The sequence below is a fragment of the Pan troglodytes genome, chromosome 5, assembly GCF_028858775.2.
Source record: "Pan troglodytes isolate AG18354 chromosome 5, NHGRI_mPanTro3-v2.0_pri, whole genome shotgun sequence".
NCBI classification, from domain to species: Eukaryota; Metazoa; Chordata; class Mammalia; order Primates; family Hominidae; genus Pan; species Pan troglodytes.
The window spans coordinates 105,569,259-105,592,178 of NC_072403.2; the positions used below are offsets into that span (position 1 = coordinate 105,569,259).

The 22,920-nt window shown below is 34.8% G+C and overlaps 1 long non-coding RNA gene across 1 annotated transcript in view; it reads left to right on the forward strand.

Moving 5' to 3' along the window:
• The window catches only part of LOC134810341 (uncharacterized), a 155,638-nt gene extending 133,020 nt beyond the window's left edge, over positions 1 to 22,618 (forward strand). The window contains exon 3 of the long non-coding RNA XR_010158108.1: positions 22,534 to 22,618. This is a non-coding gene — a long non-coding RNA (uncharacterized LOC134810341). The remainder of the gene's footprint in view (positions 1 to 22,533) is intronic.
• Positions 22,619 to 22,920: the final 302 nt, after the last annotated feature.

Sequence of the window (22,920 nt, forward strand, 5' to 3'; positions counted from 1 at the left end):
CACCAATTTGTGTTTATTATCTTCTCGTACTTCTTTTTCAACATCTGAGATCGACAATTAATAAGTTGCCTTCCTCATCAAAAAAATCTCTTTGACAGCATCTCATGAGTTTTGATATGTAATATACTGCAGTAATGAAAAGTTTTGTCTTCCCCTTGATGCAATGTTATTTAATAAGATGATTAAGTATTTTTAAGTATACATGGTTCTTCTTTTTGCATAAGTTAAAGCTACTCTTTAACTTTTTTTTTGTTTCTAGTTTGTCCTTGTAGTTTGTTGAAATTTCTCCCAAGTACTGGTAATAAGTGGATATTTTAAGGTACATTTTCAAAGTTTATGTTAATTTATGTACTTTATAGCCTAATATAATTATGGCTATAATATAATTATGGCTATATATATTATGGCTATAACATATAATATGGCACTAATATAATTATGGCTGTAAATAAAAGTAGTGTATTTGTTCATCCATTCATTCAACAGATATTTACTGAGCCCCTACCTTGCTTTACTTATTGTCCCTAGAAATGGGGATAAAGCTACAAATAAATGAAAGAAAAGGTGTTGACTTTATGTTGAAATATAAATACAATGTATAATGCAGAAGAAATGAAAAGAAGTACAGATAACTAGAGAGATAAGAAATCATCATAGCAGTATTCCACAAAGATGGTCACTTATCAAGTTGATGCATTTATTTTCAGTTTTTCTTAATTCATGCTAAAAATACAGATTTAGAGAAGAGATTTCACTACCCTTTAAAACATAACTAGCCAAAATTTAAAGACAAGCACATTACATTTTAAGAGTCCTAAGGTGGGTCAAATAAGAAATCGAAACTCTTTGAGCCAATGTTTTCAACCTTTTTGAAAACTGGAAATAAGCCAGGCTTTCTTCGTTGCATGCTTTCCATTAGCTGTTACTTAGCAGAAAACATTTCAGATGCCTCTCTTTGCATTGCTGTCTTGATTTTCTTTTTTTCAATTTCAGCAGAGTGGCTCATAAATAAACATGTTCACGGCTCAGGTTGGGAGTGACAGTTTATTCCTACTATTTTGATGGATTGTACAAGATATCTACAGTTCTGTTCTCTAACTAAACATCCATACATGGACTGTAAAATTAATCATACCATGGCAGGATGCCTAAGAATTTGGAACAGCTTCTTTCTTGGTGACTCTAAGTATCAAAGTGAAAGTTTCATTTTAGTAATGATAATTAATGAAATCTATTATTTGATGATTTATCCTCCAAATAGTGTATAGACTGCCTTTCTGTGAACCCCAGCTTCACTCATAAACCATGCCACATGCGCTTAGCTGTCTATAGGTTATATTTGATTACAAAGTGAGTGTCTTCCTTTGGTCATTGAATCATTATTGATGCTTTTCATGGAAGCTTGTTGTGATATTTTTCACATATTTGCTGATGGCCTTGAAGTCTGTATACATAGGCAGTGCTGCATCATTAAAGATTGGCACCCAAGTGTGGTAATGCCGTTCTGTGAACCCCAGCTGCTCTGTACCTTGAGAATAAACCTCACCCTAATTACAGGGGAAATGGGAGGTAAAGGGAAGACTGCATGTATATCACTTACCCCAAATACAAGGAGATGTCACACTTGTTCCAATGTTTACTCTCTCTTTTCACCCTTCTTCCAGCTGAGCACTTTCAACTCACTGGGAAGAGGCTGGTTCTTGAGATCTGAAGGTCATGAATTCTGTTGCACTGGCAGGCTTCAAGGATGTGGTTAGCAGATGACTATGTTGCCTGTATTCTTTGTATATATGGTCACAGATCATTAAACATCACTTCCATTAACATCTGCTTCTGTCTTTCAGCAATAATGTATGTGAGCCCGTGGAATCTCTTAAGGAAAGGCATATTTGTACACAGAAGGAATTATTGGTTGTATGTTATGATCACAAGAAAGATGTGATCTAAAAATATGACTAAATGAGTAATTAAAAATAGTAGAACTCTCTTTCTTGAAAACCTGCTAATGCTGCCTTTATAGTATCTGTTTCATTTCTTTCATGTCCTATTGCACACCCTTCACTGACAGACCTGAACTATTGCATAACCTTTAAACTAATCTCCACATTTCCAATGTGGTCTAATGTGTATGTGTCATGTTGCTTTCATTTTAACAATCTGTTCTCATCAAACAAAATCTACCAGTGTCCCCCTTATTGGCATAAAGCATTCAAATTCCTTAATCTGATCCAATGTTCTTTATAATATGAGCCAACCTTGCCTTTTAATTATTGTTTTTTACTGGTATGCTACATATACTCTCTTCTTTTTCCAAGTAAGTCATACCATGTGAGAGAGTGTTGCATAGGGGATGGAATTTAACAGGCTTGTGGTTTTAATGCTAATCTTACCTTTTCCAGTGAATTTTTAAAAATGATTAAACTGTGAATGTCTTCTTCACTGGGGACAACCACCAGGTTTGCTATATAATGAACCACTGAAGGTAAAGTTCTATCATGGAGCTTGATACAACTGTAGATGCTCTATAAATGAAGCCAGTGGTAATAGTAATAGCAGGGGCGAACTCTCCTAGCTAGTAGTTTCCAACCATTTTCTTTACTCAAGTCCAGTCCTTCAATTATTACATCATTTCTTCTTCCTTTATGAGTTTCTTCATAATTATTACTAAGATACTGAGATGTTTGCCATTCCTAATTCTACAACTTAATTGTCTATGTCATTAATTTTTGTTTTAAACTCCCTTGTTTTTAGACTGCATATAAAAATGTGAAGCTGCTAGAGGGAAACTCCCTTATATCTGTTGTCAGTTTTCTGCAGCAATGGCCACTTCATAATTTAACAGGGTATTTAATGTCAACTTGTTGGTTAATTTATCTACTGATATATCACTGAATAAATGCCATATACCTAAGGAATATGACTTTGTAACAGTACTAAATGGAACTTAATATTTTAATGTAAATTTTTACTAATATCCTGACGTCAACTTTATTTTTAACAGTAGTAAATGAAATGTACTAATTGGTGACAGCAACTTTAAAATATCCAAGATTTTACTTCTTTCAATTTTAGCTAAATCTGTTCTACCCTACAGATGCATATTGAACTGAATGACACCACCAGATTATCCAGTCAATTTTGTGTCAGGAACATGCTAATCCTCACATAGTTCTGATCATGTTTTATTATTACCCCCATTTTGCAGATAATAACAACATTGGAAATCAAAGGCAATATGGAAAGTACTCAAATGTGGATAGCTACTGTGAAAGATTAGAATACTATTCAGCAAATATTCACTTACCTCCCTGCTTCCCTCTTGGGATGCAGTACATTCTATGCTGCATTTGAATTTGACCACATAATTTTGGCCACAGAAAAATAAGTGGATATTATGTGAGCAAGGCCTGAAAATGGTTTTAAATGTATTATATCGTTTAGGTTGCTTTTGCCTTTCTGCTACTTACCATGATAATAATATATCTTTGGTGGCCACTTATCCATGGAGGATAGACCTAACCCTGTCCTGCAGTGAGGAGTTGAGGCCAGCCTGACCACAGCTTGAAGCAGAGCTGCCCAGACAATCACAGCCTATAGAGCCAAACTGCCTTGACCTGTAGACCCACGAACTAAACAAATAAATGTTTGTTGTTATTGGTTTGGGATGGTTTGTTAGGCAGCATTAGCATGGCAACAGCTGAATAATCTACTAATAATTGAATGGGCTAAGATTTGAACTCAAATCTGTAAACATCTGTGTACTTTCCACCACACCACACTTCATTAGCCAAAATGCACAAAGAAGGACTACATTTGGATAGTTATTCACAAACCACAGCTCATATGATTCTATATTGATCAAAATAACAGTCTGCTTTCTTTACATTGCTATGAGAACATACTTCTATGAAAAGCACTCTGATTATCAAAATGAACATCATTAGAAATGCTTTCTTAATGTCTGCAAATCCATTTTCAGCATACTGTTTGTATAGTTAGGACATCCAAACTGCAAAACCGTTGCTTGAAAATGTCTGCTCTCCCATACATACACTACTCTAGACAAATCCTGCTTGAGGTGAATTCATTATCACAAGACAGTCCTAAATCAAATATAAATTTTAGGAACTGATTATGTATTCACTAATGATAAACAGTAATTTTTCAGAGTTAGAGGGTAAGCTACTTACTTTAGAAAGTCACATCAAACTGGAGAGTGGATGATTAACAAAATGTTAATTGCCAAATGTGATAGGTAATTGAAAATGTGATAATTGACATATAATTTTGGCTATTAGCACATCATTCACTGCTTCTAATATTTGTATGTCCTTCTTATGGGAATATTCAGTGCCTAGAATAGATCAGTAACACAATTGAACTGGCTAAAATCTGAATTATTTGATTAACCTATGCTAACTAGTTTCTAGTTGGCAATCAACTTGACCAACATCTCAGTATGTTTGTTGTTACTTTACAAATTTATTTTGGCATCTCAACAACTTAAATCACAGAAGGCTTATAAAAAATGTTGGGTTTTTATTTGACAACTGAAGTGTCACCTATTGAAAATTCTTGTGAGTCATGATGTCTCCCTCTTTAAGTGTTAATATTGATAGTGATTGTAGGAGATGGCTGCAGAGATGGCTGTCAATTATTCAGCCCTTGCTCCTACATACATGTTGTACCTCCCATCACTGAGGTGGAATCTATTTCCCCTCTTCTCGCATCTGTGTTGAGTTTTTGACATATTTTGACCAAGAGAATGTGGCGGAAATAACATTGTGCTAGTTCCAGGTCTAGAGCTTAAGAAACCAGGTTGCCTCAGTTTTTGCTTTCTTGGCATCATGCTTCCCTGTAGAGGTTTAGTAAGACTTCTGAATAATGGAAGACCACTTGTCGGAGAGAGTCTCAGCCACTCCTGAAGCTCTTCCAACTACTCTATCTGAAGTGCCAGACTTGTAAGTGAAGACATCTCAAATCCTCTAGTCCTAGTTAAGCCATCCAGGACAATAGCATGCAGAGCAGAGAAAAGCTGTTCCCCCAAAGCCCTACCCAAATTGCAAAAATATGAAAAATAATAAATGCTGGTTGTTGTTTTAAGCCACTAAGTTTTGGGGTGGTTTTCATGCAACAAAAGATAACTGACAGTGATATAAGATATAATACAAGAAAGAGCCTTCACAATGTATTTTAATATTTCCCATATATGATGTCAGTTCTAATAAAAGCATTTCACTAATATCTCTTTTTCCAGTTTAATTAAAGTCATTAAAAAGTCATGGTGTATTGCATTATTTTCCAATTGTTATTGTTTGTGTATTTGATAGCTCAACTATCTTTCAATCATAATTATTTGTAAATGTATACATACACATTTAGCAGAAAAATTGAAGACCTTATAGTATAAAATACAGATTACAAATAATTCAAATTATTTTCATAAATTTTACTTTTTTGCAATAATATATATCAAAAATAAGTCATTTTATGAAGTTTTCAATGACAGAGCATAATTACCCACACTTTGGAAAATATTTACGTTAACATAATATTTTTATATTCTTTGAATACATTACTTTATACCCAAATCTTCCACAATGTGGAATAATTAACTATTCTTTTATAATGACTGTGTTTAAAAGTGAATTATAATTAAGCACAATTAATTAGCAAGCAGCAACAGAAAGAATCACGTTTTAAACTTGGCTTTAAACTTACAATAGCCTTTTTCTTCACAGTGTGGACATATATATAATTGAGAAAGCATTTATAAAAAACTCTGTACAGATAATTATGGCAATAGTAATCTTAGAATATTAATTTTAAATTCATGTTCTTCAGTCTACTGTGTTCAATGAAAGAAATGAAACTTGCCCGGAAGACTATGGATATGTTGCTATATGTACCAATTCAACTGAAAATCATTTTACCAATATTTTCAGGATTAAATAAGTCCCTATTAAGTATAAATGTTAATGACAAAAAAGGCAGTAGATCAATATTAAAGCTAATTTAGTCAATGTTTGGATATTACTTTGGATCAAAACTCAGCATCGCTCATATAAAGACAATACAGGTGGATTAGAAACTTATACTATGGTATAACCCTCCTGATTTGACATGTATGTTGAATACAAATTATGGTGTTGGAATTCTTGACTCAGATTGCCTAGATGAACATTGAATATTTGGAACCTTGAGAGGCATAAGAGCACTAAAGGAAATGATCAACCTTAGGTTCAGAATTTGAAATATTTGACTTTGACTCTAACGGAGACAAGCTCAAAGATTAAACAGCTTTAAATGTTTCAGTATCTCAAATGATATGCCCTTTTTTAATAGTCATGAGAGAAGGAAACGGCCGGGGGACTGCACCCTCACACTGAATGATGAGAAGTGGAACCGTAATATATTTACCATCGTTATTTCAGGGACTAAAATATTCAGAATAGTTTAAGAATACTGGACTGCCTTCAAGCAATCTGAGTCAGTGTCACACTTTGTATAGAGTGGAGTTTGAGAATTTAATTACCTAAACAGCTGGCTCCAGAATTCTGACTTAAGGAAGAGAACTGCCTTTGTTTGGGGAAAATACCTCTTTAAGCCTCTTGGAAGTGGATGGTGAGACCCTGAAGGTATAGTTCTGCAGGAGCCATGCTGGAAAAGGTGATTTAATATTGCCTTTTACTGGATATGAACAGAAACGTTGGGGGTATGTGAGAGAGTGAAGAGAAGGAAGGATTACTGGGCAGCCTATTAGGGCGATAAAACCTAAACCAAAGAAATGGCTGTAAGGCGTTTAGAACAGGTTATTTTAAATGTGGTGTTTTAAGTTGTGGGTGTTGTTATGCACTCCTATCTCCTTAACCTTTGATAATCCATTGTACATAAAATATACTGAATTCCTTATCAGTGTTTGCATTTAAAAACAGGCTAAGACAATCAAGACACTTAGCCTATCCCTAAACTTAAGTAAGAGAACAGCTAAAATTCCAAAAGATCTTTATAAATCCATAAAAAATTGTTAAGACATTTCATTCTCTATAATCCATAGAAAATAGAAACAATTTCATTAATATCCAAAGGAATGAGTTTTACCTGACATCGAATTAAACATGTCACATAATATTTTAATGTACCTGTTGGTAAACTAAAGTGATAGCCTTCAATCTGTTTGTGCTAGGAGGAGCCATTGTAAAATTAAGTAAATTGCAGTTTCTTTGTAAACTCAATGAAAAGACACCGAGATTGCCATTTCTAGAGAATCTAGCAGTTTATGATTGACATAAACTAGTCAATCAAATCTTAAGTGGGTAAGTCTTGAAGCGATACTTTTTCTATTCATAAAGAGCTGACAATTTTTGACATATAACTTTTTTTAGGTGGGGAGGACTCTTTCAAGTAAATAGAAAAGAATTTCAGAGTACTGGTCTCTCTGGGAACATTGATGAAAAATAAAACAAAACACCACCAACAAAATCCTCAAAGATTTTTGTTGTTGTTGTTCAAAGAATACATTTTTTTCAGAAACAAAGATAATCATTCAAACCACACATAATTAAAATAAATCATAGAAAAAGCCACATTTTGAGGGAAGAAGAGAATCTTTGATCCAACGGCCTTGGGAACATAGACTGAGTGGAAATGTTAGCAGAGAGTAGTAAGTCACTTTGTATTGAAGTTGGACAGGTGGTATAAGAGAGAAAAAACAGAGACAGAACAGACAGCAATAAGAGAGAAGCAACAAGGGCCCTGTCAGGTCTGAGTAGATCACTGCATGCAGTCTGTCCCATACAGAAAATAAAAGTGTTAAAATACAAGAGAAGGGAGAAAAACAGAGAAGCAGTGTATATATATATATATATATATATATATATATATATATATATGTGTGTGTGTGTGTGTGTGTGTGTATGTGTGTGTGTGTGTGTACACACACACACAGCAGAAAGGACTAATTAGAATAAGAGTAATAACTGAAGGATTGTGCAATAGACATAATTAAGTCAACAAATGGCAGTGTAGGTAGTGGTTAAAAGGACAGAGTATAGAATTAGTATATTTGGGTTCAAATTCTGATATCCCTCTTGGCAGTGTTAACTTAGGCAAGTTACTTTAGTACCCTGTGCCTCAGTTTCCTCATCTGTAAGATGGAACTTTAAATAACATTCCTTCTTCATTAATTCATAAGGACAAAATGAGTTAATCCACATAAAGCATTTAGAATGGTGTTAAGCATACAGTGAGCCCTTAATATTAGCTACTAATGTCTAATAATGATAACAATGGAACATAATAACTACTTGCATTAGTAAACTCGCTACAGTATAAAGTAACTTGAAAAGATACAGCACAATATAAGGGCTAGTTGAACAAAGAGGTTCGCTAGGACAACTTAAGATGTATAAGAAATTACCTCAAGAGCAAAGGGTGAAAAAGAAGGCTGATTCCTGAAGCCGAATTTCCTCCTCCAGTCTTTAGCAAGGAGCCGTATCCAGGTAGCCTCAACTCAACTTAAGTTTGTGTATTTTATATAGAGATGTCTGAATTAGTTGTATAACTAAGAAAATGGCTTAGTAAACTGGCCTGTATCCTTTAGCCATACTGTGCTCACTGAACAAGTCTCAATTCTGGTTTTGTTTGCATAGTATTTCAACTTTAAAATCCTATGCAGGAAATGCTATAGAAATGATGCCTGAATCAGCCTGAATTTCCCTCACCTGGAACATGAGTAGAACTTTCAGGGCTAAAGAGTCATGCTGACCATGTAGATATTAATGAGCACCCTGATGCCTCAGTAGTACCAAAGGGAATTGACACTTCCTTCCAGACCTACTTACAATTTGCATAGGAAAGGTGTAGTCTACATTCACTATTTACTGATGGGCTTTCTCTGTGAATAAAATTTTCAAAATTATGATCAGTCTGTGATACTAAATGCGAGATATGACAAATTATGTTTGCACAGTATAATTGGAATGTTTGAATGAGAGAAATCATAAACAATATATGGTTGTCTCACTTTGTGTAATGGGAAACAATATGGGTAAAGGGAGACTAGATAGATTTTCTAAGATTCTACACAGCCAAGAGGTAAAACCAAGACAAGAACTAAGATAGCTTTATTCCTATTCCTGCCCACATTTGACAAACTTCCCTTGCTCACAGGGTACTATCTCTACCTACAGAATGACAGTAGTTTTCAGAAGCCAGGATAAAAATGACAATACAAAGTCATCAAAAGGAGGAGGCACAAGACAATGGCTACTTAAGTTATATGAATTCTGTCATGCTTATAATAGAAATGCACAAATATGGAAATGCATTCATAAGCAGTATTCACCTGAATTGTATAGATTGTTTCCCTGACTCTGTGTGAGTGTGTGTGTGTGTATTGAGTGCTCATTCTATTATTTTACTTTAGTTCAAGTAAAGCAAGCTTCAGATTAAATGTCCTTTGGTATCTCTTTATTTAGTAAGCATTACATTGTACACTTCATGAGTGGTAGCATTTCATTTATATTACATCAGTGGTAACAACCAAAAAAAAAGCACCCTTTTCTATTCCAGTCTTATTTTTTTCATCTGTATGCTGAATATGTATGTTTGAATATATATTTATATCCATTTATATATCCATTTATATATTTATAGATATATATCATTTCTATAGAATTTCCTACATAGGAATTTATATATATGACTTATGTAAAGTCATATATATAAATATATAAATATATTTAAATATAGAAATATATTTAAATATAGAAATATATAAATATATATAAAGACATATAAAGTCATTATATAGATGGGTTTTATATATATATAAAAGTCATTATTAAATACCTATAAATATATATATATAAAATATATATATAAATATATTTAAAATACCTATCTATATAACCCATCTATATAATGACTTTATCTGTATATCCTTCTGTATATTGTTATTTGTGTGTATTTGTATGTGTGTGTCTTGTGTCTGTATCTTGTTTTTTTTTTGTGTGTGTGTGTGTTGCTCAATCTTGCTGTCTGTCTGTGTATATTAGAGTTTCATGCATCTGTGCAACAAATATATTCTAGGGAAAATACTCTAATAGGTCTGTGGCTCCATGGACTAGTACTAGGCAAAATGATAACATCATATACCAAGCACACTAACAGAAACCTGGGGATTGGGGGAGAGAATGCTTGAGAAAATTGAGGAAGAGGTCAAGGGAAAAGGAGAAATCTGCAATTTGGGAGTGAAATGGAATCCTGAGATTAAAAAACAAGTGTGAGGTTTCCATGGTAGAATCGCTGAAGAATATTTAAGAAAGAAGAATGTATTTTTTTAACTTTTATTTTAAGTTCAGGAGTAGATGTGCAGGTCTGTTACACAGGCAAACTTGTGTCATGAGGGTTTGTTGTACAGATTATTTCATCACCCAGGTATTAAGCCCGGTGCTTATTAGTTACTTTTTCTGATTCTCTCCCTCCTCCCACCCTCCATTCTCCCATAGGCTTCAGTGTGTGTTGTTCCCCTCTATGTGTCCATGTGTTCTCATCATTTAGCTCTCATGCATAAGTGAGAGCATGTGGTATTTAGTTTTCTGTTCCTGTGTTAGTTTGCTAAGGATAATGGCCTCCAGCTCCATCTATGTTCCTGTAAATAGACATGATCTCTTTCTTAGAAAAAAGAATTTCTTGTAGTTTACTTAAGAATCTTCCCAGGCTGTGAGGCTCCAAAAATGACCTCCACCATCGCCTCAAATTTACACACAAAGTTTTCCATACATACATCTTTAAATTGGTGATGCTTTAGAGAATAAAATGAACCAGGTTGTACCTGGAGGTGCAGATAATGTAGAAAATCAATGCCATGGACAGGAGGGGGATGGGAGTAGAGAAGCAACTGGCAGATGTGTGGTTGTGAAGTGGAGATGAGACACAACCATTTTGCTCAAATATATTAGACAAAGATGACCCTGGAAGGGGGATGGTGGACTTGGACTGACACTTGGGTTACGTAACAAGTGGCCATTAAGTGTCCCTGCGGAGCCAAATGCTAAAACTAAAATTATGTATATTATCTGTTATTCCACTTTATTATGCAAGTGTAGACACAGGTTGCCAAGAAATGTAATTATTCTCTCACTACTTTTCTACTAGATGTAACTTCATGAGAACTCCATAGTGAGAGAAGTTAGTTTATATTTCATATTTCATATAATAATAATGTAGTTCCTGTGTAACTATACCACTAAAAATAGTACCATATCTCTGTAATTGCTAGAACAGTTGACAGTCTTTGTGCATTAAACAAGAATGTGTCTCATTCCATAAATCATTTATAACTGCTGCAGTGATCCAATAGTTTATACTCTTAAGCAAATAAAAATGAACATCTGTCTATTCCCCGGACAACTGCATTCCATAACTGACCCTCAGCTTTTCTAAAATTTAATTTTTTGGTTAAAACCAGGAAAATAAAAGTTTATTTTGGTAGCTTTTACTATTTGTCTAGTGTTCCTTTAGATCTTTATTTCCAAACAAAGTGTTAGAAAACTCTAGTGAGTAATGTGACTCTCCTAAAATATACTGCGTAAAGACTTGATCTTTTATTCTATTACACGAGTTAATGTATTATCCTTGACAAAACTGGATTCAGTAAGTTATAAGATTTACCTTAGGATCACATTCTGGAGTAAAAAAAAAATTACTGTAATATTTGACATCACTCTAATCTTTGACCATTGTGATTATTTAAAGCTTAACTTGGCCTCAATGGGGTTCCTGTGAAAGAAGGTACTAAAGAGGGAGAAAGACAAATCAGTGTTGGGGTGACTTTCTTCCTTCTATGACTATGTAGCCAGAGAGACAGGAGGTGGTAAATTTATACCTTTATGACGTCAATAGTGCAGCATACTAATTTTTACCTTTAAATATTGCTTCAAAAATAATTTCTCTCTACTATAAGTCATTTAATTATTTTAATATAACTTATTGTTTAAAACCATACAAAGTTACAGAAGTACCTATAATGCAAAATTTTACTTAAACTGATTTTTTCTCCTCTGAGCTGAGTGAAGAAACTCAGCACACCCCATTACCATTTAACCAGCCCTATTCTAATACTACTTTCCCACAAGTTGAAGAAACCTACTGATATGATTCAGCTGTGTCCCCACCCAACTCTCATCTTGAATTGCAGTTTCCATAATTCCCATGTGTCACGGGAGGAGCGCAGTGGGAGGTAATTGAATCATAGGGGTGGTTACCGCCATGCTGCTTGTGTGATAGTGAGTGAGTTCTCAGGAGATCTGATGGTTTATAAGGGGCTTTTCCCTCTCTTCACTCTGCAAATCTCCTTGCTGCTGCCATGTAAAGAAGGACATGTTTGCTCTCCCTTCCGCCATGATTGCATGTTTCTTGAGTCTTCCCCAGTCATGCTGAACTGTGTGTGAATTAAACCTCTTTTCTTTTTAAATTACAGTCTTTGGTATGTCTTTATTAGCAGCATGCGAATGAACTGATACACCTACACAATTTGGTGCAGATTTAGCATTCCTAATCCAAAATAGGAAATGTTCCAAATGTGAAATTTTTTGCATGTCAACATGAAATAGTTACACCTTTGCTTTCTGTTGGTTCAATGTGCAGAAACCTTGTTTCATGAATGAAATTATTAAAAATATTACATAAAATTACCTTCTAGGTTCCATGCTCAAAATAATATATACATATAATATTATTATTTGTGTGTGTATATATATATATTCACATATATGTAAATATTTCAATATCATAAAAAATCTACAATCTGAAACACTTCTGTTCCTAAGCATGTCAAAAAAGTAATACTCAACCTGTAGTAAAATTGTACTAATATCAACATTTTGTCTGGTACATTATAAACATTGAATAAATATTTATAGTAGATATACATAGTTTTTGCTGAACCAGCTTTGCAACTTTTATTACCCAGTTTTTCTTTAGGATTAATTTCTTGTTCATACTCAGTACATGTCATTTGAGTGAAACTGTAGGATAGACATATTACCCAGGCCTGGCCCTTCACATATTCTTTATATGCCCTTTCCTTAGTTAAAATATGTATGTAATTTAAGCAGTGATGATAATAAAGACAATTCTAGGATGTCAGTTGGAATTTTTGAAATTAAAAAAAACTTGCTGTCTAATAAAAATGTTGGTTGGATATATGAATCTAGAAATATCGGGGCTCTCTATTTCAACAGTATTTGTTTGAGAAAGTATTCAAAACAGAAAAAAAAATCCCACAGAACAGAGAGAAGGAACAAGAGAGAGAGGATAAAAGTTGCTGAATTCCTATATTCTGCCATACCTAAAGGAAAACGCACCTCTGTATTTTTCAGGCATTCAATTTGTTTTACTTTTATTTATAGGTAAGGATTATGGTTACTTGCAAATAAAATAATTCTGATTAATACATTTTAAACTTTTTTTGTATTTCTCACAAAGTGAAGAGTATAGTCAATTCATGAAACAAAAATGTGCCAAATAGAGTACGTCATATTTCTCAAATTAGATGGGAGAGCTGCAGATAAATTTTATTGGACTGATTAAGTAAAATGCATTAGAAAATGTTGGCAGCAGATTAAAACAGAAGAAATTACTTATGTTTTTCTTACACATATTTTCTCTTAAGTGGGAGGTTATAATAAGCAGCTTTTAAGATGGCCTCCAGTGATTTCATGCCCTGGTATTTATGCCTTTGAGGAATCCCTCCCTTTGAGTGTGAGCTGGATTAATGACTCATTTCTAATAAATACAAACCTACAGAACTGGTGTGATGTCACTTCTGAGATTAGGTTTTAGGAAGATATTGGCTTCCCCTTGAAGGAGTGCTGTTGCTTTGTCTCGGATTGCTTGCATGTCATGAAGCAGTCCCCTGGTTAGGTTCATGTGAGTGAAATTGGAATCAGATCATTCCCCAGCTAGGCCTTCATGTGAACATGCAGCTCTGGATTACAGGTTGAATGCAAACTCATGAAAGAGCTTGAGGCACGGCACTCAGATAAGCCACACCAGTATCCTTGAACATGTGAGGTAACAAATGGATGTTGTTTTAAGTGCTAAGTTTTGGAGTAGTTTGTTACACAGAAATAGATAACTAATACACAGAAGTAGAGTTAGGATCAGCGCTTATAAAATGGAATCAGAGGTTCTATTCTAAAACTGTAGCCACCTTCTGCCACCAATTATCAAAAATAAATCAGAAAAGAGTAATTTAGCTTACTTCAGTTTCATCTGTATTTACCAGCAGCTACTATCACCAGGCAGGCCTTGAATAAAGTTATAACTTTTAATCAAACTCAACGTACTGTTTCAGGCTTTTCCCATTATATCATTGGTCTGTCACATTGTCATTCTATGTGGTGTTTTGGAGCTTGAACAGCTGAACTCACTATGATATCACCTGCAATTATTACCTTTAAAACACCAACAGGTTCTCCAAAGTAATTTCAAAGAAACCTCACTTCTGTAAATATAAGTAAATAAAATGAAGACTGAAGAATTTGAAGGCTATCTAGATAAAAAGTTGCTAAAAGCTCTCCTACAGAACTTTAATGTTCAACTATGGTCACTTACATATGTTCACTTCTAGAGTTAAGGATTCAATAAAGGTTTTGTGAATTTTCTTAAAGTCCAGGTGTATTAGGCTTCTAAACTTTGATTATATGCCTGAGAAGCTAAATTTTGATTATATACCTTGAGAATTTAGAGCCCTAAGATCTAACCTTGCTAAAATAAACTATCTTGGGAACAAGTAAGCAAGCAGTAGCAGTAAAAATAAAATCATGTTTCCTTTTTGGCATTATTGAAATAACTCTTTCTTTAGTGGACTTTTTCCTAAATTGGTGAATTTAAATTATTTAGTATCATTCTTAATATGGTGAAATTGATAATTTTATATCACATTTTCTACTTATTTTTCTTTCCTTTAAATCTCAAATCACAGGGTTGCCATTTTGAGAGAGTAATCTACTTGTACATTCCTGTATATTTGAAATGGAGAGCTGAAATGTTTTGAGAATTTCCCAAAATATTCCACCTTGCCAGATAACCACTTTGTTAGCTGCTCGGGATTAGTGTTAATATGGAAAGTTCAAATAGGAACCAATGAGAAAATTAAAGGCAGACCATTATAATTGTTATGACATCTTTTGAATTTTCTGATGAAAGCTGAGTGATGTCAATCCATATGCCAGTTTTTCTTCTTTCACGTATGCCACACCGACAGAATTATTTCACTGTTTATTAGCAATATGCAACAATATGCAAATTAGAGTACAGAGAAAAGAGAAATAGAGGCGAGAGAGAGAGAGAGAGAGAAATTTACAGATCTGTATTCCTATACCTATCTTTTACATGGCATATTTTCTGGTAAAATGTGTCCAGCAGCTACCTGGCTCTTCTATACATCATTAGTGAGAAAAGTAATCCTTTTCTCAAAGGAAAGAAAAATTGGGAGGGATTGAATTGAAATCTGAAAAGAGGAATAAAATGTCTTAATCTGATACTTCTCTCTTGTTGAGAAAAGCAGAAATTACCTTTCCATTAGAGTTTGATGGAATAATACATAATATCCCAATGCATAAATTTTCCACCTAATGGTGTCTTTTGTTCTAGAGGGCTATTCATTTGCTCGTTTAATGATGCTTCTCAAACTTGAATGTGCATACAGATTACATGCAGATCTTGTGAAATGTGGATTTGATTCAGTTGGTTTCAGGTGGAGTTTGAGATTCTGCATTTCTAATAAATTCCCAGGTGAAATCAGTCCATGGACTATATTTTAGTAGCAAGAGTTTAGAATATCTGACATTTTGTAAGACTCTCTTTGCTACTGTGGAATACATGCAGACACTGTTCTCAAGGAGCCTACACTATATTCGAAGAGAAAAGTCAACCCATGTGTAAAAATAGCTCATGCATTAATAAAATTAATAGCAATTAGTACATTGAGGAGGTGTAGACAGGGCTGGCTTCATGAGCATATGACATGTGCAGTCTCACAGGGCTGTGTGCTTAGAAGGGCCTACATTTGGTTTAATGCTCTGCTGTTGTTGTCTGGAAATTGATTTTTCTTAATTATACTTTAAGTTCTGGGATACATGTGCAGAATGTGCAGGTTTGTTACAGAGGTATACACGTGCCATGGTGGTTTGCTGCACACATCAACCTGTCATCTACATTAGGTATTTCTCCTAATGCTATCCCTCCCCTTGCCCCCCCACCCCACAACAGGCCTGGGTGTGTGATGTTCCCCTGCCTGTGTCCATGTGTTCTCCTTGTTCAACTCCCACTTATGAGAACATGCAGTGTTTGATTTTTTGTTTCTGTGTTAGTTTGCTGGGAATGATGGTTTCCAGCTTCATCCATGTCCCTGCAAAAGACATGAACTCATCCCTTTTATGGCTGCATAGTATTCCATGGTGTATATGTGCCACATTTTCTTTATCCAGCCTATCACTGATGGGCATTTTGGTTGGTTCCAAGTCTTTGCTATTATGAATAGTGCTGCAATAAACATGTGTGCATGTGTCTTTTTAGCAGAATAATTTATACTCCTTGGGGTATATACCCAGTATGGGATTACTGGGTCAAATGGTATTTCTGGTTCTAGATCCTTGAGGAATCGCCACACTGTCTTCCACAATGGTTGAACTAATTTACACTCCCACCGCCAGTGTAAAAGCCTTCCTATTTCTCCAGCATCTCTTGTTTCTTGAATTTTTAATGATCGCCATTCTACCTGGTGTGAGATGGAAATTCTTACTACATTTTGAACAAGGGGCATTTCATTTTCATTTTGTCCTGGAACCCACAAATTACGTAACTGTTCCTGGGTACCAATAAGGTTGTATGAAACATTAAAGAGTGAAGTCGGCCAGGCGCGGTGGCTCACGCCTGTAATCCCAGCACTTTGGGAGGCCAAGGCGGGCGGACCACGAGGTCAGGAGATCGAGACCATCCTGGCTAACACAGTGAAACCCCGTCTCTACTGAAAATACAAAAAAAATTAGCCTTGCATGGTGGCGGGCACCTGTAGTGCCAGCTACTGGGGAGGCTGAGACAGGAGAATGGCGTGAACCCGGGAGGCAGAGCTTGCAGGGAGCCAAGATCGCGCCACTGCACTCCAGCCTGGGCGACAGAGCGAGACTTCGTCTCAAAAAAAAAAAAAAAAAAAAAAAAAAAAAAAAAAAAAAAGAGTGAAGTCACCTTTCACTGAAAGAAATAATACATAGTTTCCAAATGAAGAAGCATTTGAACCGTGCCTTGAAGAATGGGCAAAATTTGAACGGAGATACGTGTAGTTAAGTAACGTGGGGAAAGCAATGTGAGCAGAGAGATTGTTATGATCAAAGAAATCAAGACTAAAATAATCACATGTGGGAGGAATGGTACAGAGTTTATTCTAACTGGAACATCAAGTGCTGAGCACGTAAGTGTTGAATACATTTTTGATGACTGATGTTCTGCTGAATGCGTTTCCCAGAGATTAACATACTGTCTGTATTGCTAACCTAGAAGAAAGAATGATACCCCCGCAACTGTAGCAAGTACTGTGACCTGTGCTTTTAGAGGTTCAGAAGTGGAGATGCATGAGAGTAAAGATGCAAATAAGGTTCGTTAACAGATATGTCTACCAGTCCTAAAAAATCGTAGGCTCTTTAACTTGTTACCTAATCTACTTAAGTGATTGGGAATAGGGTGATGATTTTCATTTCACTAAAACATTGTGGTTTAGTTTCCATCCATCTAGAATAATTTTGTTTTATGGTTTGAACATTTTAAGGAACCTCATCAAAACAAACAAAACAACATGTTGCCTTTGGACAGAATTAGAAACTAAGGTTAAACCTTTACTACAATATGTAATTTTAAAAACAGACCTATGGCTATGATCCATATAGGAATGACCATTCATATTACATGTGGAGAAACTCATGCATTAGAGTACGAGAGGATCAAAATAATCACACTTTTTGCAAATTTTTCTCCTTATTAGAAGTGAATAACAAACGTAAGTTTTTATTTGTCTCTTTTTGTACAAATGAGGCTAGAGCTTTGAAATAAATTTACTTGGGGAAGGCACACAACTTGCTAAGGCTTGTCTTTCTGCTTTAAAATTAGTGTGTGGTGTCCAAACCGACAGCTGGGGAAGTTTGCATCCCTGGGCTGCAGTGCTGCTTGGCCCCACTGCTCTTTAGGCCTCTCTGAACTTTTCCTGTGATCTCATTCTCAGTGTCTTTCTCCTCCATCCCTACAGGGACAGATTAACTGGACAGGAAAAGAGAATGCCCTGGGCATAGTCACCCAGCTGTTTCCCACTTGAGTTATTGAACCTACGGGCGACAGTGTTTATTATGTCGCCACCACAATACTATCTCCAGGGCCAGCTCTGTGCCAAGGCTCCCCTTGAAACCAAGAACAGACGAGACAGGCATAACTCATGGTGGCTCTCCCAGTGATGAAATATGCCCCTGGTCCCTATATCCCCTCTGCTGGCTACCCTATAGGTACTTCTGCCTGGAATGATTAGGCATTGCAGGAATATTTCATAAAAATCTTATGTAAACAAGACCGTGTGCTTTGCTTATGAGGTATTAATACAGTCTTTTTTTCCTTCCATTTCTTCCATTTACAATTGCCATAATCACAATTATTTTTCCTATCCCTAAAATGACATATGAAAATGAGACCTTGAAAGGAAATCAAGTGCATCAAAAGCTTTTAAGAAAGCTGAAATGTTTAACCTTACAGTTTCTTCTTTCTTATTGAGGAAAATAAAACAAAACAAAATCCTAGATGAAATGAAGCAAACTTCTTTTTTAAATTTCAGAAACAAGAGTCGGTCCAAAAATTATGTCCCAAATTGATATTTACAATTGAACATGAAGTACTCTTGAATTATAATAAAGGTGAAAAAAGACATATTTAAAATGTTTATTTTTTTAATCTTGAATCTTCAATACAAAAGCAAATACTGTTTTTGTCTTCTATTGGTTAGTGCATTATCTATCCTGTCAACCAGACTTTGCTTATAAAGTATAAATGCAGATATAGGGTAAGTTTCAGAATAAACTACAAACTTGGTCATGTGGGTAAGCTTTTTCCTATATGATCTATATTGGGTATCTTCATTGCTTCCGTTGAGATACTTTCTAAATATTATTTTCTTCTGTGTCACAGAGATTAAGTGAAATTTCCCAGTTAAGGAAACAGGTTAGCTTCGTGGTGCTGAGTCTCTTTGGCTTTTAAAATGAAATAAAACAGACCCACTTTGCAATGCTGTTGTTTGGATTGTCTTTGGTATGTTCTAAGGTACCTGGGATAGTCATTCTTCAGAAAGCACATTCCTTGCTGTGGAGATATTTGCCTGCACAGAGGACAGACTAACATCATTGTACTGGCAAGCCTCCACAGCCAGGCTGAAGTGTGAAGTGTTGTAACTAATTGGGATGTTTCAGACAGAAAACCTATTAGCTAAGTATTTAAAGGAATTGTGGGAGAGGGATTTCTTAGGTTATGCAATAATTACTTTCAATTTCATTTTGGCTATGAAAATGCACCAGTGGATACCAGACTTGTGTCACTTTGGCCTGAGTGAGCCAGCCAGCACTGTTGCCATAGTGAAAGATGTAGGAAATGTGTGCCCAACTAGTGTATGAGGATAGAGATTTTTATTTATGCTTAAATCTCTGTGCACATGTAGGTACTTTTTTCCTCTTACAATTAAACCTTTTTTATTTCAGGGACCGTAACCAAAAGAAATGTGTCTAAACGAAATAATTGCTAGGCTTAAAATAAAAATTTTAGCAAGATAATAAAAATGTTAGTGAGACAAAGCATGACATCATAAAAGGTAGCATTCCTAGTGGCTAATTTTTTTTATTTCAATAGTAACCTCATACTTTCTAAGAATACATATAAAGGTATACAGAGATTAGAACATTTTGATGGTATAAGATACTACACATGAAGGAATGACCAGATTCATTTCTGAAAATCTGAGATTCCCACTCATAAAAAATAGAGTGGAGGGACTAAAAAGAAAATTAACCTAGAAATAAAAAAATACTCAATATTCTGTTAATAAGCCACTCAAAAAATACCGCGTGTTATGTAATTCTACTTGTATAAAATGTCCAGAATAGATAAATCTATGAAGACCGAAAGTATATCAGGGTTGATTAGGCCTGGGGAGAAGGTGGGGGAAGAAGCTGAAGGGCAATGGCTAGAGGGTACAGGCTTTCTCCTGGTGGTGATAAAAATTGTTAAAAATTTCTTGTGATGATATTTGCAAATTGTTTAAAATTTCTTGGCTGATATTTGCACATATCTGTGCATGTAATAAAAATCATTAAACTATACATTTTACATGGGTAGATTATATGTATGTGGACTATTTCACCATAAAGATGATTCATAAAAAAAACTCTTGTACACTTTCTATTTAATCATCTACCATACATCTTATCTAAAGCAAAAATATTCCCATAATTCTAAATGTTTAAATAGCCAATATGTCTGGGTATTTACCCAATTCTCCACTCCCAGGTGGGGCTGGCAAAAGTAGGTGGGGGGAAATGGGAGTGGCTCTTTCTCTGCAGGGCTCTGATTTTAGCCCAAACAGTTTTATGGACATCAAAGAGCACACCAAAACAACCAGAATGGAACAGCTGCAGACCTCCTTTGATCTCTGCCCAATGACCTCTTCATCACATTTAGTGTCCTTTTTAGTCTGGAATTATTTTTTGAATTTCTATTCCTTCTAGGAATTCCTTCTAGAAAGCTATTGCCTATAGACTAATGCTGGTTACCAAGATGTTTTCCACAAGCTGGAAACCTGTATTAATAAACATCTTCCTTGTGGAGAGTGTATGTTCTTTATATCTATTTGGTATTGAGATATCTGGGTTATAAGTCTCTTTTTGACATAGCAACATTCCAATCTGTTATAATTGGGCTGCAATTAGAAAGATAATCTTGATAATTCAGAGCTTGTCATCTATGGGCTCTCTAGGTCTTTTGTTTCTTCAGTATTTAATCATTCCACTGATGTTGTTCCCTTTATAACATAAATTAGTTAGAGGAAAGTAATTCTCAAATCAGACTGTTAGCTACTAGTTCTAATTAAGAGATTGGTTGGAAAAAGCAGCCAAAATTAATAATTTAGATATTTTGATTTTTCATGTCCCCATATACTATAGAAAAATAATCATAATCATGGTTAGGATGTTTATACAATTGTGGACCTTCTGTTCAGGCATTTTTTCTGGGATTTATTACTTCAAAAGTGTTTGTATGATTGACTTGATAGACGTTTTACTCAAACCCATTACATTACATTTAACCCACCAAAAAATATATTAAGTACTGACTACAGAACAGACACTGAGCTAGGGTTCTTGTGTGAAACTTAAAGGGAGAATAAACAAACACACAGTAACAGGTAATCTTCCAGTGAAGCAGATTTATCTGCAACAACAACAACAACAACAACAACAACAACAACATCAGATACAGAGAGGACATGTGCTATGCAATAAATAATTTAACAAATAGAAGATAAATGTATCCAAATTTATACATAGAGTTCTGGTTTAACGGAAATGGTAAAATGTGAGCAATGCAGTACTTTGCTGCAAAAATACATTATCCTGATAGTATGTTGGAGACCTGAATAAATGTGTACATCTACTTATTCCCAAGCACATCTACATAAAATGAAGCAGTATGTGTGGATTTCTTGTGTTGTAATGTCAAATTACTTACCATGTCATTGCTTTGGAGAACATGTTATAGAAAAAACTGAATGTCCTCATATCCATTAACGTTTTGGTTCATTTGTTTTTTGTTGCCATAAGCATTTATGGTAATATAGATAATCAGCAAGAGAAATGTGTATTACACATTAACCAATGAAATCAAACAGTAAATACACTTAGTTCCCAATAATATAATGTCTTGTCCTAAAAGAGAATTAAAATGTGAATCATGTTGATCATTTTCCCTCCAGCAAATAACAGGTAGGCTTATAAAAATGCCCATTATGGTGGTCAAGAAACTGGCATGTTACTATGTGAAGTCACTGTTCATTCTCCACTTATTCCTGGAAGCCTAGCAAAGTGAAGACTATCTATTACGTTCCAATGACTCACCTCTTCTCCTCTATAACATGCGGCACCCTTGCGATTCCTGGTCAAAGTTTGTTTTCGCTGCTAAATTGAAAACTCCATGAGCACAGGGCTTTCTTCACTATTGCATAGCAACAGTAAGGAATTAAATATTTCCTCAGTAAATGAACTAAGAAGAACCATGGTAGGGGATACAGAAAATTTAAAAGTATGACAAAATTACTTTAGTTTATATGTTTATTTAAGCAGTTGATGTAAATCTTCTCTTTTTGCCATAAATGTTCTTTGCAGACTCCTACTGAATATTATCCCACATTGCACAGTCTCACTGTGTTTACATGTCTGTTTCTTCCAGATCTTGCTCAAGCATCTGAAGAAAGAGTGCTTTGGAGAAGTGCAGCATTTAGAAGGGCATTTTCAGGGCTGGGATCTGGTAAATAGATTTGTGTTTGAATTTCTAGCACTTTGCACAATCATTGAATATGTAGTAAATACCAGTAAATACTTATTGACTTAATGAATGAATCAATGAATCTTTAAAATTCCAGACATTTTTGTCCTTTTGTGTCTACTAATTTTTTTATCTTACAATGAGCATGTTTCCAAAACAATTTGACATTGTGAGAATCATAAGGATTTTTGCCAAAGCAATTAACAATTGCAATTCAAATTTTGTGTATGAATAGAAAATAATCACATTAAGTTCTTATTCAATATATAGATTTGTTCAAGAATAAACTAG